At 43.6% G+C, this 15,879-nt stretch overlaps 1 protein-coding gene across 1 annotated transcript in view; it reads left to right on the top strand.

The window, feature by feature from the left end:
- Atp8b4 (ATPase phospholipid transporting 8B4 (putative)) overlaps positions 1-15,879 on the top strand; it is a 237,398-nt gene that overhangs the window by 80,520 nt on the left and 140,999 nt on the right. The gene's annotated exons all lie outside the window — the stretch shown is intronic.

Raw genomic sequence — 15,879 nt, 5'->3', positions numbered from 1 at the left:
GCTTTTTATTTTTTCAGACAGTTTCTCTGTGCAGCCCTGGTTGTATTGGAACTTGCTCTGTAGATCAGGCTGACCTTGAACTCACAAAGTTCTGCCTGCTTCTGCTTCCCTAGCACTGGGATTAAAAGCAGGTACCACCAGACCCAGCTTGGCTAGTAAGCTATTAAATAAACCAATGCCTATGGTTCCTTGCTCTGGAGTCTGACACGTGGACTTGCTCCTATGGAAGCTGCCCATCTGCAAATCGGTTCAGTGTCTTACAGTGTTTGATCACACTGGATTCCATACAGACTCCAGGAATGCTGCTGGTCTGCTCAGCACTTACCTACCCCAGGTTCCTGCTCGTCTCTCTGGATCTCTCTGTCAGCTCCTGCAGAAGATAATGGGGTGTTTTCATGCATGTCCTTAGGGAGACTCATTGTTGGTCCTGAAGCAAGGTTGGGGCAGTGTTTATTTAACTCAGACCATCTTGTCTAGCCTCAACATTTGGTGAAAATTCATTAAACCTTTTGTGCATGTTGTGATCACAAAATATTGAAGAATGACATCTTATATTATTATTTTATATTATTATTACTATTATATTATTATTTTAACGACACAAAGATACCTTGAAGTCTTCCGAACCCCCGACCCATCACCAACCTAGAGACCTCTCTGCTCTTGTTGCTGACCCCATCCTCTGTTCCTTCCCTCTCAGCACCTCGTTCCCAGACAAAATTCACCCAACAAAGATACAAGTGTGGATTTGGATTTATTGCCTAATCCTGCCTGTGAAGGGGATGTAGACCGGAAAGATTGGGACTGTTGCAGGAGCCGGGAGAGCTGGAGTGGAGCCTCAGCGTAGCAGGGACTTCCTTCTGGTCCCCAATTGCAACCTTTGAGGGTGCCACTTGAGGCTGCATTATTTATGTAGAACCCTGATGTAAGAAGAGTCCTAGGAAGGATTACTATTTTGGAATATTCTTTATGTGTGCCCCTCCTTGTTAACCAGACTCTTCCAGTGTGCCTTTGTTATTGTCATAGACTCTGAGATCCTGAAGTTTGGCTCAGGTCCCAGACTGCACAGTAGTGTGAGTGTGGCCTGCTTAGTTCTAATAAACATGCTATGGACTTTGTGCTCTAAAGCCTCCCTGCAGTTAAGGAAATGAGCTTGACCAACTAGCTTTAACGTCAGCTCAAAGCGATGCCCTCTGTGCTCCTAGAGGGCTCTGAAGCTCTGAGATGGGTTGTTCCTAGCAGAGGCTGAATGTGTAAGGAGCAGGCACAGATGCTGACAGAGCATTAGCACTGCTCCCAGAGAGCCCCGCCCAAGTACAGTCCTGCTTTATGTTTTCTATTCTCTCGAACCTCGCCCCTTTATAACTTAGGAGGAGTGTTTAAGTCCCCTTTCAAATATCACAAAAGGGAAGTTAACATTACATTTGTCCTAAGTGTCTAAACATCCCGGACAAACAAACAAACCAAAAAAGGTAGTGTTATTAAATTAACCTCAGAGGAGAATTTAATTTGTTCCCCTGGTAATTGTCCACATTAGACCTTTGTAGATACACCATTATTTGTAGGATGTTTGCCAGTTCTAGAACAGTCTTCCAGATGCTGAGACCTAAACTAAGGCCTGAGGGTGGAGAAGAGAAGAGGGCTGGGACAGCTTCCTGGCAGATTTGCTTTGGAAGAGACTGAGGCCCAGGGGCGCTTCTTGCCCTTGCTTCTGAGGTTAGATGGGACATGGGCTCTGAGAGCAGCTTGGTGACACACTCGATTCAGCCTGAAAGTGACTGCTCAGGCTGATTGAATTAATGTGAACCTCTCACTGTGCCACAAGGATCAGAGGAACCTTTCCCAGGAGGCAGTCTAGGGATTCCGTTTCTGATTCACCTGCACAAACACAGCGTTTTTAACACAGGACTCTATGAAACGTTTCTTTTGGCGGCAGTCCTCAAAATTGCCCTCAGCCTCCACTTTCCTTATTATAAGATGGTGTGGAGGCATTCATAGTTCCTGGAGGTTCTGAGGTATACAAGTATTTATATGTGTATATACAAATGTGCATATATGTATGAGTGTGATACATACACATGTATACTTTTGCGTGTGTGTGTGTGTGTGTGTGTGTGTGTGTGTGTGCGTGTGTGTGTGTGCGCATACACATATACTGTATCTACAGTGAAAACACCTATACATATGTGTGTGGATATACTCACAATTACACTTTCTTTTCACAAATAGAGATTGTGTTCACTTTGAGGATGGCAGAACAATCACTGTTGTGATGGAAAGGATTGAGCATGGCCAGGATGGGAGAGCATGCGGTTCTCAGGGTGATAGTTCCTCTGCAGCCAACAGGTGTTGTCACCTTCCACATGCCTGGCACAGTCCACAAGTCCCTTGTTGAAATTGGTTGTAATGTATATGTATTATATGGCTCGGGATGTGTGTCATCTGTTGGCTTTTCATGGATGATAACAGGATAAGCCATTGTGTGAGAGCCATTTGGAGATGTTATAACCTCTATGGTCTTGTCCTTTTGTTTATTAGGTCCCTTGTCATGTTTACTGAGAGTTTCTTCTAAGGCCTGTAAACGAGCACCTAGAGTCTGTTCTATGGAGTGAACCTCCTCTCTGGCAAGGGACTCCAGATTTCTCATGGAATCATAGAAGTTTTTATGTTCCTCAGAAACACATGATTCCATGGACCTTATCTTATCAATTAATGATAATCTTTTTTTCTTATATAGTGTCTGGAGAGTTAGTGTTCTATCCATTAAATATTCACATTTATTATTAATAAGATCAATTTTTGGTACAAGCCTGTTTTGTAAATCCTGATCAGCAGATTTTAGAGAAAGAATCTTTTTTTCTAAGGTCTCATTGCTATCTGTTAAAGCAGATTCCAGAGATAGAATCTTTTTCTGTAAGCCTTCATTGTTAGTTTTGAAAGCCTGTAAATCCTGGTTAGCTGATTCCAGAGAAAGAATCTTTCTCTCTAAGGTCTCATTGCTATCCATTAAAGCAGATTCCAGAGATAGAATCTTTTTTGTAAGCCTTCATTGTTAGTTTTGAAAGCCTGTAAATCCTGGTTAGCAGATTTCAGAGAAAGAATCTTTTTTCCTAAGGTCTCATTGCTATCCATTAAAGCAGATTCCAGAGATAGAATCTTTTTCTGTAAGCCTTCATTGTTCTCGCTTAAAGCCTGTATCAGTCCCAATAATAACTCATCTTTGTTCTTGTTATTAAACCAGTGTTTGAACACTGTGTGGATTATTACAATGAATGCCAAAATGGTACAGGCCAGATATGCCTTAGGAAGGTCGTGTATTTCCAGGAAGATGTCATTCATCATACAGGCAAAAAGGTTTTCGAATTCTTGTGAGGTAATGTTGTCAGCCATATTACAAGAATTACTCAAAATTTGTTAGTCAATTTTAAGGTGTAAAATTATCAGGTACTTTTACTTACCTTTCGTGGTTTTGGGGGGTGTAGTAGCACTTTTTAGCCAGCAGGTGGCATTGGTACAGCTCCAAAGCAGGGCCTGTTGGTGATCTTGGCTGACTGCAGCTCGCTGGAGTCAAGATGGCGGGAGCTGGAGCCGGCGCCAGCACTCAGGAAGCCGGGGAGTGCCTCTTTCGCTGGTCTCGGGGCTAAGCTAGGGAGCTGAGACCGGACAAGCTGCTCCCTCTTTAGGGAATGGAACCGTGTAGGCGTTCCCTGGTTATATGGAACTTTACAGGCGGATTTAGGTACCCGCTAGCCGGGGAGGAGGCTGAGGGTGAGAGCCACCCAGGCCTTTGGAATTTGCCCCATGTTGGGCGCCAGATATTGGTGAAATTATTAAGGCCACTCCACGTAGTTAAAGGGAGATTTATTTAATGGCATAACTTACAAATTAAGGGATAGGTAGGTCTCAGAGTCTGGGGAAGGTGTATCACAGTCCAGCGGTGTTCTCTGGAGCTCTGCTTGGTCCACCTCCACTATCCAGGGTCCCACAACAGAGAGAGCCCACTGATCCAGATCTCGGGTCCCCAGGCGCCTCCTTTGGCCCCGCCTTGTAGGCGTGACAGTTGCCGAAGTCTCAATGGGGGTTGGAACTTCCAGATCAAAGCTGGAATGGCTACCCACTACATATATATATGTATAGTTTTCACCACAGACACAATTCTATAGTGAACATAAACATACACCTATAGTAAAGAAAATCTGCATTATGTATTAGTTATCACAACTTTAAGTTTTTAGTTAAAATAGACCTAAAATTTTTTATTTTTTTATTTTTAGCTAACACAAGGGATTCTTTTGGGCACTGCTGTGGGAGATGGGTACCCCTGGCATCAGGTGCTACATAGTCTCATCAGGGTAGTTATTCAAAATACATAATTTTTATTAATTTGGGCATTTTATACAGTGGATTTTGATCGATTTTACCTCCCACTCCTAGCTCCTCCCAGATCTGGCCCTACCTCCCCAGCCTTCCCAACCTCACAGCCTCTCTCCTTCCCCACAGGGTCATTTCGAGGTTATGTTAACTAGGAAAGTCATACAAGAAGGCTTGCTAAGGGGAAGCCCGGTGCTTCGGCTTTGTCACGTACCATTTGCACTTAGTGTTTGCCACCTTCTTAAATGATGTCACCAGTTTACAAGCTTGTTTTCTGTGTATTCCTGCCTTTCTCCGCCACAGCTAAAATACAGACTTACTCATGTGTGTGTACAGACTTTTTCCATCCATATCTGCAGTCCTGGCTCCATGACATGATGTGGACACCTAGGAGGCCCTTTGTAAACACAAGCTGAATGACTGAGTGACTGTGAGGGGTAGCATGCCCTCTTGCTCTTTCTCTCTACAAAAATAAGTTTTGCACATAGCTGGGATCCTGGCTGAGGAGGATGCTGAGATGTTGCTGGTAGCTGTCACATATAGGCACCTCTGTATACAGCCTCTTCTGCAGCATTCACTGGTGCGTGCTCATCACTATTTCTCCTAATTCAGAGCCCCATGGAATCGCACCAGGCAGCGTTTAACTAATATGGAGGAGCCTGGTATCAGAGAGGCAGGTGCCAGGCTTGACTGTGCTGCCCATGTGTCCCACACACGCATTCTTTGGGGGAAGCTTTGCATGAACATCGGTGTTGCACACATTTCCTGAGTGGTGCAAACGCCTTCTGGCCACTTCCTCTTTTACGCAAGCCGTCTGTGGGCACGGCTTCTCTTTGGTTTTAATTAGATGGTTTAGAGATGTTCTTTCCCTTAGCAGGATTCTTTGTTTCCCTGGAATCTAGATTGTATCGTAACAACATGACACATGAGCATTGCTGTAGCAAGAGAAGGTAGACATTCATGCAATTGTCATGACATAAGGGTCTCATCAGATGAGGAAAGAAGCCTTGACAGTGGAAACCATGGGACTCTTGCAAAAGTTCCTGGGGTGTGATCTGTGGGATTCACAGAAGCAGGAAGTGCCCCCAGACAACTCTAAGCTCATGGAGACTTACCTTCTGTATGCAGTGTGGTAGGCAAGAGGAGAGAAAAGGCCACGCTGTCACATGGAAGAGAATGGACCTCGAACGTGCGATTAATGCTTGTGCCTAGTGTTTGGTTGGGAGTGAAAAAAAAAAAAAAGGAAAAAATCCTCCAACTGACTTAGGCAAAAATAGATGTGAACAGGACATATAGTTAAAAAGTAAGTGAGAGACAGTGGGGACTCAGGAAAGGCCTGTCCTATTAGATTTCATTCAGCTATTTTTTCTGTGAGGTCTTAATACAAGGCTTCAAACTCAGGATGTATCCCAGACTGACCTGGAACTTTCCACCTTCCTGCTTCCATATCCTGAGTGCTGAGAATGTAGCGTGTTCTATCACACTCACTGCTGAGAATGTGGCATGTCTATCACACTCACTGCTGAGAATGTGGCATGTCTATCACACTCACTGCTGAGAATGTGGCATGTTCTATCACACTCACTGCTGAGAATGTAGTGTGTTCTATCACACTCACTGCTGAGAATGTAGCGTGTTCTATCACACTCACTGCTGAGAATGTAGCATGTCTATCACACTCACTGCTGAGAATGTGGCATGTTCTATCACACTCACTGCTGAGAATGTAGTGTGTTCTATCACACTCACTGCTGAGAATGTAGCGTGTTCTATCACACTCACTGCTGAGAATGTAGCATGTCTATCACACTCACTGCTGAGAATGTAACATGTTCTATCACACTCACTGCTGAGAATGTAACATGTTCTATCACACTCACTGCTGAGAATGTAGCATGTCTATCACACTCACTGCTGAGAATGTAGCATGTCTATCACACTCACTGCTGAGAATGTAACATGTCTATCACACTCACTGCTGAGAATGTAACATGTTCTATCACACTCACTGCTGAGAATGTGGCATGTTCTGTCACACTCACTGCTGAGAATGTAACATGTTCTATCACACTCACTGCTGAGAATGTAGCATGTCTATCACACTCACTGCTGAGAATGTAACATGTTCTATCACACTCACTGCTGAGAATGTGGCATGTTCTGTCACACTCACTGCTGAGAATGTAACATGTCTATCACACTCACTGCTGAGAATGTAGCATGGTCTATCACACTCACTGCTGAGAGTGTAGCATGTCTATCACACTCACTGCTGAGAGTGTAGCATGTGCCACCACACTGACATCCAGTTTTTTTTATTGTACACACCCAGGCCTTCCATCTTAAGTGTTTAGTCAGAATTCAAAGAGTGATCTCCAGGGCTGCTTTCTTCTAGGTTGGAATGCAATAGGTAAGAGAAATCTCTTCAGAGTCCAGATTTGACACAGGTCATGTGCCATTTTCTCATCTCAGAAATGTAATTGGCAAGATAGGCTGTGGCATTGGTTTAAGTGAACCTGAGCCTGACCCTGGTGTTGTAGATGGGAGTTGAACCCATTGTGATAGAGCACTGTTAGTGGAGGTGGTTGAGAAAATAGTCAAATGCACCTGCTGTTTACAGGATTGGATTTGGAACATAGAAAGCCAATGTGTGTGTGTATTTACATATAAGAAATATACACATATATGTATATATACGAAATATATGTATATATGAGACAGATATACATATATGTATATAGAAACAATATAGCATAATATCATACAATATATATGTACACAATATATATTATATTATACAGTGTATATATATATATATTGTTATATTGTAGCTGGAACATTACATATTAGTTTTCACTTCTGGCTGAAGTGGCGTTTCTGTTGTCTGTTAGCAATGTGCTGTGGGCATTTTGGCTGAAGTCTTAAGGTATAGGTGTGGCCATCCAGGTACGTCCCTTCCCCTTTGGTTCTGTATTGGAAGTGTTTGAGATTATCTCGGTCCATCATGAGCAATGAAGAGGAGCAGACAGACTCAGGTTAGATGAGTAACAGGAACAAAAAATAAACTCTTGGTGGATGAAGTCAGGGACAGTGGAGTCATTCGTTGTGACAGAGTTTGTCCTGCCTAGTACATTGCAGTCAGAAATTATTTCAGGATTCGCTCATGAAATCTTATATTTGTATAAATCTTTGACTTAGCAAAATAATTTTAATTTGAGACCTCATCTCCATGATAGTCCTGTGTGAGGAATGTTTCCCGGGAAAGCCCGAGGAAAGTCCCCAAATGCTCTGACGTCCATTTAACCATGCTTGCTCTTCTTTATTGGCTCTGCGTGTGTTCAGCAATACAGTTGTGCAGCATGTGAAACTCTCGCTGTCAAAACAAACGCTTCCAGTTTATTGGCATTTTATTTGGTGAACTTTCCCCTGCGCTTTATACCTCTCCTAGAGTAGCCAGCACGGAACATGTGCAGGCTTTTGGCTATGGCTGCTCCTTTTTGGAAAGCTGAAATGGGGGTCTGGTTATCCACTCTGTCTTCATTGCTTCTTGTCCAGGGCCAGTGGAATTGCCCTCAAGGGAATTGCAAGGGAAGACAAGGATTGTAATTGCACACCAAGCCAACAATAGCCAGGACTGTAACTGAGGCACAGATGAGGAGGAAAGAGGGAGACCTAAGGTTTCCTTTGGTGAGAAGGTAGCCGAAGGCTGGGGATGGAGAGTGGAGGCAAGTGACGGCTGTAGAATGAGGGGCAGCTGCTTGCACTGGGCTGTAGCAGCAGCAGAGGGGTGACAGGGTGGGCTCCGGGTGCAAAGTCCCCATCTGGCACGACCACCCGGAAGCTGTGGAACCTTGTGTACATTACTCTCTCTGAACCTTGGGTTTTCCTCCTATAGAGTGGGAATAACAGGACCCATTTCACAAGAATGTTCTGAGGATAGATGGAGTTACCAAATGTCAAGTTCTTAGAATAGTATTTACCGTAAGGGCTTGGTAATATTAGCCGCCATCCCACCCTTATTCACTGTTATTCTCTCTATCACCAGCTTGCTCAAGCCTCCCATCTTCTCTTAGTTGGATAGCTCAAAGTCCTCTGCAAGAACTCCTTTCAGAGGCATGTCTGTGTCATCTTCAATTTCTTCCCCATCCGGTGATCTTTAAAGTCCTGTCAAATTAACTTCTCCACTTAGCACCTCTCAGTAACTCCTCCTTTGTCTCCCTGGCGTTGCCTTCCAAGTGGAAGGCTCCCTGTTGGTGCACTACTTACCTGTCCAACTCCTTCCTCATTCTGCCAAGTCAGAAATGGAGTCATGTACCTAAGCTTGGAAGTATCACTGGCCTCAGTACCCTTCGCCCTCCCACGCTGAGAGCAAGCTTCCAATGTAGAGAGAGTTTCTGCTCACCCATGGGCAGGCTCTGTCCTACTGTGTGGAAGGCCTAGCATGGCTCAGCTTCACCTGTGATGGTATGTTCCATCATTAGGGCTAATTAACTAGCTGACTAATGTAGCAGGCTTTCTTTTGGGCCGCCAAACAACTCCCAATATTATTAGTTATGAATGCTCTGCTTTAGCTTAGGCTCGTTTCTTGCTAGCTCTTATAACTTATATTAACCTGTTTCTCTTCATCTGTGTTTTGCCTTGGGCCTTTTTACCTTTCTTTCATTCTGTGTGTCCTACTTTCACTGCTTCCCCTGTGCCTAGTTGGCTGGTCCCCTGGCGGGCTCCCTCTTCTTCTCCCTTGTTCTCCTGAGCCTTCATTTCTCCTCCTACTTATTCTCTCTGCCTGCTAGCCTTGCCTATCCCTCTCCTGCCTAGCTGTTGGCCATCCAGCTTTTTATTAGACCAATCAGGTGCCTTAGGCAGGCAAAACAACACATCTTTATATAATTAAACAAACGCAGCATAAACAAATGTAACACATCTTTACGTTGTTAAACAAATGTAACACATCTTTACATCGGTAAACAAATGTAACACATCTTTACATGGTTAAACAAATGTAACACATCTTTACATTGTTAAACAAATGTAACACATCTTTGCCTAGTCAAAGTAGTATTCCACAACAGACTAATGAGCTCATGCCATGGCCTCTAGCTTTGCTTTTACCGGCATCAAAGATGTCACAGGGATTCCCAGGCAGCTCTTTCCTCTTCCTTTATGTTTCTAGTGGTCCACGACAGAAAAGTAGCTGTAAGAGGAAAGCAGTGAAGACTGTCTGTGCCATGTTAGGAAGTGAGCTGCACCGGAACTTGTGCCCTAGTAGGCTGGCTCAACAATATGACTAAATAGCAATATGTCTGATTGAAGGTCTTCTGGTTAGGACAATATCTTTTTGGTTAGGACAATAGGAATGGAAATATGTTTCCCCTTTGACTGAAAAAACAAAAGTAAAGAAGATGTATTCAGAGCATGTCCATGAAGGGTGACCTCATTCCTTGCCCCCGCCCAAGCTGTGCAGCTTTTACCATCTGTGATTACATTATAGCAGTGCCCATGGAAAGGTACAACCATTACTGTATGTAAAGGTTGCACAGAGGAGAAAATGGCCATAGGTTCTGTTTGGCTTTATCACCTCATCCCACAGAACTGGCTCTTCACTTGTACAGAACCCAGGCTTGTAGGAGTTTCTTAAAAACTCTTGCTGTGCTTTTGACTGTCCTTCAGCATCATGCAAACTTAACCTCTGCACTAACCACTTAGATGAAAACCACAAAACAATTAAGAATGAGTGTAACACAAATCTTAAATGGTCTTAATAATAAAAAACTTGAGAGCCAGATATTTGAGTGAAAGCTGGAAGATCAGAGAGACAGAACAAGCCACAGCCAACTTCACCTTGATAACTTCTCAGCTGATCCTGTTTCCTCAAACTGGAAGCCTCTGAGTCCTCATCCGAATGAATTTCAGCTGAACTGCTGCTAAAAGCCTAAAAGCTTAAAAAGCTAAAGTTCCTGGTCCTCATGCCTTATATACCTTTCTGCTTCCTGCCATCACTTCCTGGGATTAAAAGCATATGTTACCACGCCTGGCTATTTCCAGTATGGCCTTGAACTCACAGAGATCCAGATGAATCTCTGCCTCTGGAATGCTAGGATTAAAGGCATGTGCTACCACTGCCTAACCTCTATGTTTAATATAGTGGCTATTCTGTTCTCTGACCCCCAGATAAGTTTATTGGGGTGCATAATATATCAACTACAAATGAGACTTTTTTTTTCTTGCAGCGCTAGGGATTGATCCCAGGGTCTTACACATACTAAGAAAGTTCTCTGTCACTCAAATACATCCCCAGCCCTGGGAGACATGTTAGGCTAATTGATCTTTTCTCCTTGGCTTTCCTCTTCCTTATCATTTTCTCCAAATTCCCTGTTCAGGAAAACATCATGATTGACAGTTGCAAGGCCTCCCTGCTCAGCCTGACACACTGTAAGCCAGTCACTTCAGTGTACAGAGCTCTGTGGTTCAGCAGATGGGGTAACCTGGCATCTCTCTTCCAAGTCCTCTAAACACTTGCCCCTGTGGCATGGAGCCGGCACCTTAATTCCTGATAAAGTTCGGTGATTAAGTTTTCTTGAGATGGTGGCTGTGATTATTTGGAGTTGAAGCAAGTCACATTAAACCACACACACACACACACACACACACACACACACACACACACACACAAGCACATACATAGACAGACACATAGACACACACAGACACACACAGACACACACAGACATACACAGACAGACACACACACACACAAGCACATACATAGACAGACACATAGACACACACAGACACACACAGACATACACACACACACACACACACACACACACACACACACACACACACACACGAGATCTTATCCTGGCTGGTGAGATGTTCAGTAGATAAAGACACTTGTCAAATCTGACAGTCTGAGTTTGGTGCTTGGGATCCACATAGTAGAAGGAGAGAACGGACTCCTGTAAGTTGTTCTCTGACCTCCACATGCTGACCTTGGTGTACACACACACACACACACACACACACACACACACACACACGAGTAATAAAAATTAAAATACTTTAACAAATTGTTATTATTTTAATTTTAAAAATTTAACTAAAGTATAATTACATAATTTCCCCCTCTCCTCCCTCCAACTCTTCCCTATCCTGCCATCCCCTCCCTTTTGGATTCACGGTCTCTTATTCTCTAATTAGTATTGTTACATGTATCTTTAATAAATATGTAAATGCAACCTGCTGAGTCTGTCTAGTGTGGCTTATATACTTTTAAGGGCTGACTACTTGGGATTGAATAACCATTTAGCTCATGGATCTTTGAGGAAGACTAATTCTCCCTCTGTTGAGTTGCCTTTGGTCCTCTTCTGGGGTTGGGGCCTTGTGTGATTTCTGTCATCCACACTGTCATCGCTCAGGTCCTGTTTAGGCAGCCACAGTGTTGGGATTCCATGGGCGCAGCTTCCCTGTGGTGTCTAGAAGACACAATCTTGCAGCAGACGTCCTGTTCCTCTGCTTCTTACAGTGTTCCCACCATGTTTCCTTGCTGCTCCCTGAGCCTTAGGTGCAGGAACTGCGTGTTGTTGATATGCACTGGGGCTGGGCACTCACAGGTAGTTCTTCTCTGCATTTTGACCGGGTGTGCTTTTCCAAATGCTTTTCCATCTGCTATGAAAAGAAGCCTCTTTGACGAGGGCTGAGAGCTACACTCATCTGTGGATGTAAGGATACGCATTCAGAATGCAGTTAGAAATGATACTGGTTTAGGAAAGAGGCAGTTGTACGCTCTCCTCTGAGATCTGTGAACTCACTAGCCAGGTGTGGTTGTCTAGGTTTACATTACCAGGCCTAATTTCCTTCCTGCTCAGTGGGCCTTAAGTCCAATTAAACAGCTCTTGGTTACTGCCAAGATATCAGTACCACAATTGCACTTTTAGAGATATCTTGCCATATGGATCATTACTGTGATTTATAGGCATAATAGCTTATGTGGGACTATTGAATGCTCCCCCTGCCCCCATTGGCAGCTTGCACAGCACCTTCCAGTACTATGAAAGCTAGTTCTCAGAAAGGAGGCTTTCTGGTGAGATCAATCCTGAGTCCTCCAAGTTTTGTGTCCAAAGCACATGATTTCTTCAGCAGTAAGGACTTATCTTCAACTTCTGGGAGGCAACCAAGCAGCAGCAATAGCCGCTATTGTTTTAGAAATCTCTTGGACTCCCCTGACCGACAACTTGAAAGGAGGTTTCTCATGTCTGTTGCTGGGGATTTGATTGGATAGTCTATGAATCTTGGGGAAGGCATTATCATCCCAACTGGTATAACTTCATTTAAACTATATACATATGTATACACTTGTTTGTATTATATGTAATGAGATGAATATAAAATAATGATTCCTTATGGCATTTTCAGCCATCCTTAGTGTTATTTATATGCATACACAATGATTGCTATTCAGCTATAAAGGAAAATTAAATCACAAAATTTGCTGGTAAATTGATGGAACTTGAAAATAATATATTGAGTGAGGTAACCCAGATCCAGAAAGATAAGTGCTGCATATTCTCTCTCCCCTGCATTTCCCGGCTCCAATCTTTAGATGTGAGTATAACCTGCGGTAACCACAGAAACGGGGAAAGTAAAGAGGCCATGGGAGGAAGGGGGAGGGGCACTAAGAGGAGACTAGCCGGATAGAGATTATATGAAGGGGAGAAAGCAGGGGGGTCTTTGAATGGGGAGTGGGGAGGGAGGTCAATAAAAGCATCCCTTATCTTTGATATATTAATTATGTATTTCATCATGTCTTATTTCAATCTTACTATGCTATCTTTGTGGGCAAGATAGAGTCAAACTTCATGGGAATATAGATAAATGGATTTATAAGTGCTTAAATAAAATTTTAATGTATTTTCAAAGACTCATACAGAGATGAATAAAACATATTCAATGTATAGTGTATACAGTATGTGTGTCCATGTGAACATGTGTGCTATCCACCTTCAGTCAGTTGTTTTTGAGACAGGGACTCTCATTGTCCTGTAACTTGACAAGTAGGCTTAGGCTGGCTGTCCAGTAAGCCCCATGCACCTGCCTGTTTCTGCCTCCTCGATGCTGAGATTAAGGTGACACTACCCTGCCCCCATTTTTAGACCTGTGTTCTGAGGATGGAAGTAAGATCCTTGTGTGGCAAGGCAAACACTTTACTGAGTTTCTCCCCAGCCCCCTGTATTTCATATAATGACTGAACAAAGCTTTATCAATCTGTAGAAAGCCCATTGGTTATGTCCCAAGCTTTATTGTTTCAGTAATAATTTCTTTTCCTGTAGACTTGCCCCTTTTAAATGTATTTGTCTTTAGCTTTATAAAAATACATAAAACACATGTATTTGAAACTTCCTGATAGCACAAAGTTGGAAGGAATATTTAATGATTTTGGTAATGCACGTAAGTTAAAATAATAGTTTATGGACACAGGAAAGCTTTTTTCATATTTATATTAAAAGTAAATGCTTAGGAAAGACAACTGATTTAATAGTAGCTTCTGTAGTTTCTTTCCCCATTTCTATGGTTACTGTGGGTTATACTCACATCTAAAGATCTGGAGCCAGGAAATGCAGATGAGTGAGAATATGCAACACTCACCTTTAATAGAAGTTTCTAATGACCATTAGGCCATTTCAGGTGATTAAAACTCAATATGGAAACACAGTGAGATGCAGTTTCCAAAATGCTAATGGAGTGTTAGGGCACGTTAATATACAAATGTAGAACACAGGACAACAATTGAGCCATATTTTGTATTTGGATGTAGGCACTGTGTCTTAACAGAAGTCGGGATAGATTCTGAAGAGGATGGCCAGGAAGGAAGAGCTATAAAAGGTCATAGAGAAGCTGTAGGATTTGGGAATGTGAATCAGGGACAGAAGGTGTGGTGTGTTCTATGAGAAGCATTCAAATATTGGAATACTACCACCAGGAAAGGCCTTAGACTTGGTTAGTGACCAGAGGCCCATGCCTTGACATAGAGCAAGAGATTACAGTGAGGCAAATTTACATTTTTTCCTTTCTTTGTAATAAAGATTGTTTCCAGTAATTCTGTTCTGAACTAAGGACAGGCTACCTTGTAAGCTTCCCAGAAGATCTCCAGAAAAAGAAATCCCTTATCTTCCCCCACCCTCTGCAACCTGTGACAGGTGAGGGAGCTAACCTTCTCCCTTACCAGCTGCAGCACTCAGGAAAGGCCCTGTACCTTGTCTGGGCAGCACAGTAGAGCTGACCCTGTAGACAGGGGCATGGGTGAGCTGGCCCTGAGAACACGAGTGTAGGAGAGCTGTCCCCACCCCTCATCTGCCATATGGTGGCATGGGCAAGGGTGAGAGGCTCCCCCAACCCTTCACTGCCTGTGGCATTTGGGAGAGCTGGCCCTGACCCTCATCAACTGCTGCGCTCCGGAGAGTGGCCCCTGCACTTTGCCAGGGCAGCATCTTAGAGCTGGCCTGGTAGTATAGGTGTGGGTGAGCCGGCCCTGAGGGCATGAAAGCCAGAGAACTTGTCTCACACTTTGCTTGTGGCTATATGGGTGAACTTGCAGGGACAGTGCTGGAGCGCTCCCCCTGGTGGTGAGAATAGGGGAGAGCTGGTGGGCTGACCAATCTGCAACTACCCAGGCCCAGAAACAGAGCATCCATCCCATCTATGATCTGCTGGAGCATTTGAAGGGGCAGGTCCTGCAGATGCAAAGCTGCAGGATCTCCACAACACAGGGCAACAATAGGATATCCAAGAGGAGTCCTAGTGAGGTCCCGGCGTCGATGGTGTAGCAGAAGCCCGAGGCCTCAAAGCAGACCAATGACTCTTTCCTAGGAACCCTTGCCAGTAAAGACATATGGATAAAGGGGTTCACTGTGTGACTCACTGTGTCACACTACAGCTTCCATGACGAGATTTTTCTTTTTTCTCTTAATTTTTCTTTTCTTTTCTTTTGGAGGGCAGGTTGCAAGAGCAGAGGGTAGATGTGAAGGGATAGGGAGGTAAATGGGATGGAGATGCATAATGTGAAAGACACAATAAAGTTTTAAAAAGTTAAAAAAAAGAAGTCTCTTGTCAATTTCCAAAAGGGGTCGTACTTTAGGGAGACAGAAATTGATCATCATCCAAATGCCTTAAGTCTGTGTACCCCAGCATGAGCTCAGGGATACCCAAGCAAGACAGTGGGTGCTCCTGCAATATCTACCAAAGAGAGCATAGGAGGACAAAAAACTCAGAAGCCAACTTGTGTGTGATAACCCATGACTACATGGGTGATATGACACTCAGTCATTTTGCCTAGAATTAGGACAATGCTATCTTGGGATATGTGAAGGTCTTGGCTACATGGAGCTTAGGACTTCTTAGATAACTAACTGCTCTTTTTGCTGTGGTATAACCTGTGCTAGGGTTTGTACGTTTAAGAGTTATAATGGGCAATGCCTTGATCCAAACTAACACGATGCTGTCTCTTTTTCA

This window comes from Peromyscus californicus, unplaced genomic scaffold (genome assembly GCF_007827085.1).
Source record: "Peromyscus californicus insignis strain IS unplaced genomic scaffold, ASM782708v3 Scaffold_7__1_contigs__length_154581171, whole genome shotgun sequence".
In the NCBI taxonomy this organism is placed as follows: domain Eukaryota; kingdom Metazoa; phylum Chordata; class Mammalia; order Rodentia; family Cricetidae; genus Peromyscus; species Peromyscus californicus.
This window is presented reverse-complemented; position numbering and strand designations above follow the sequence as displayed.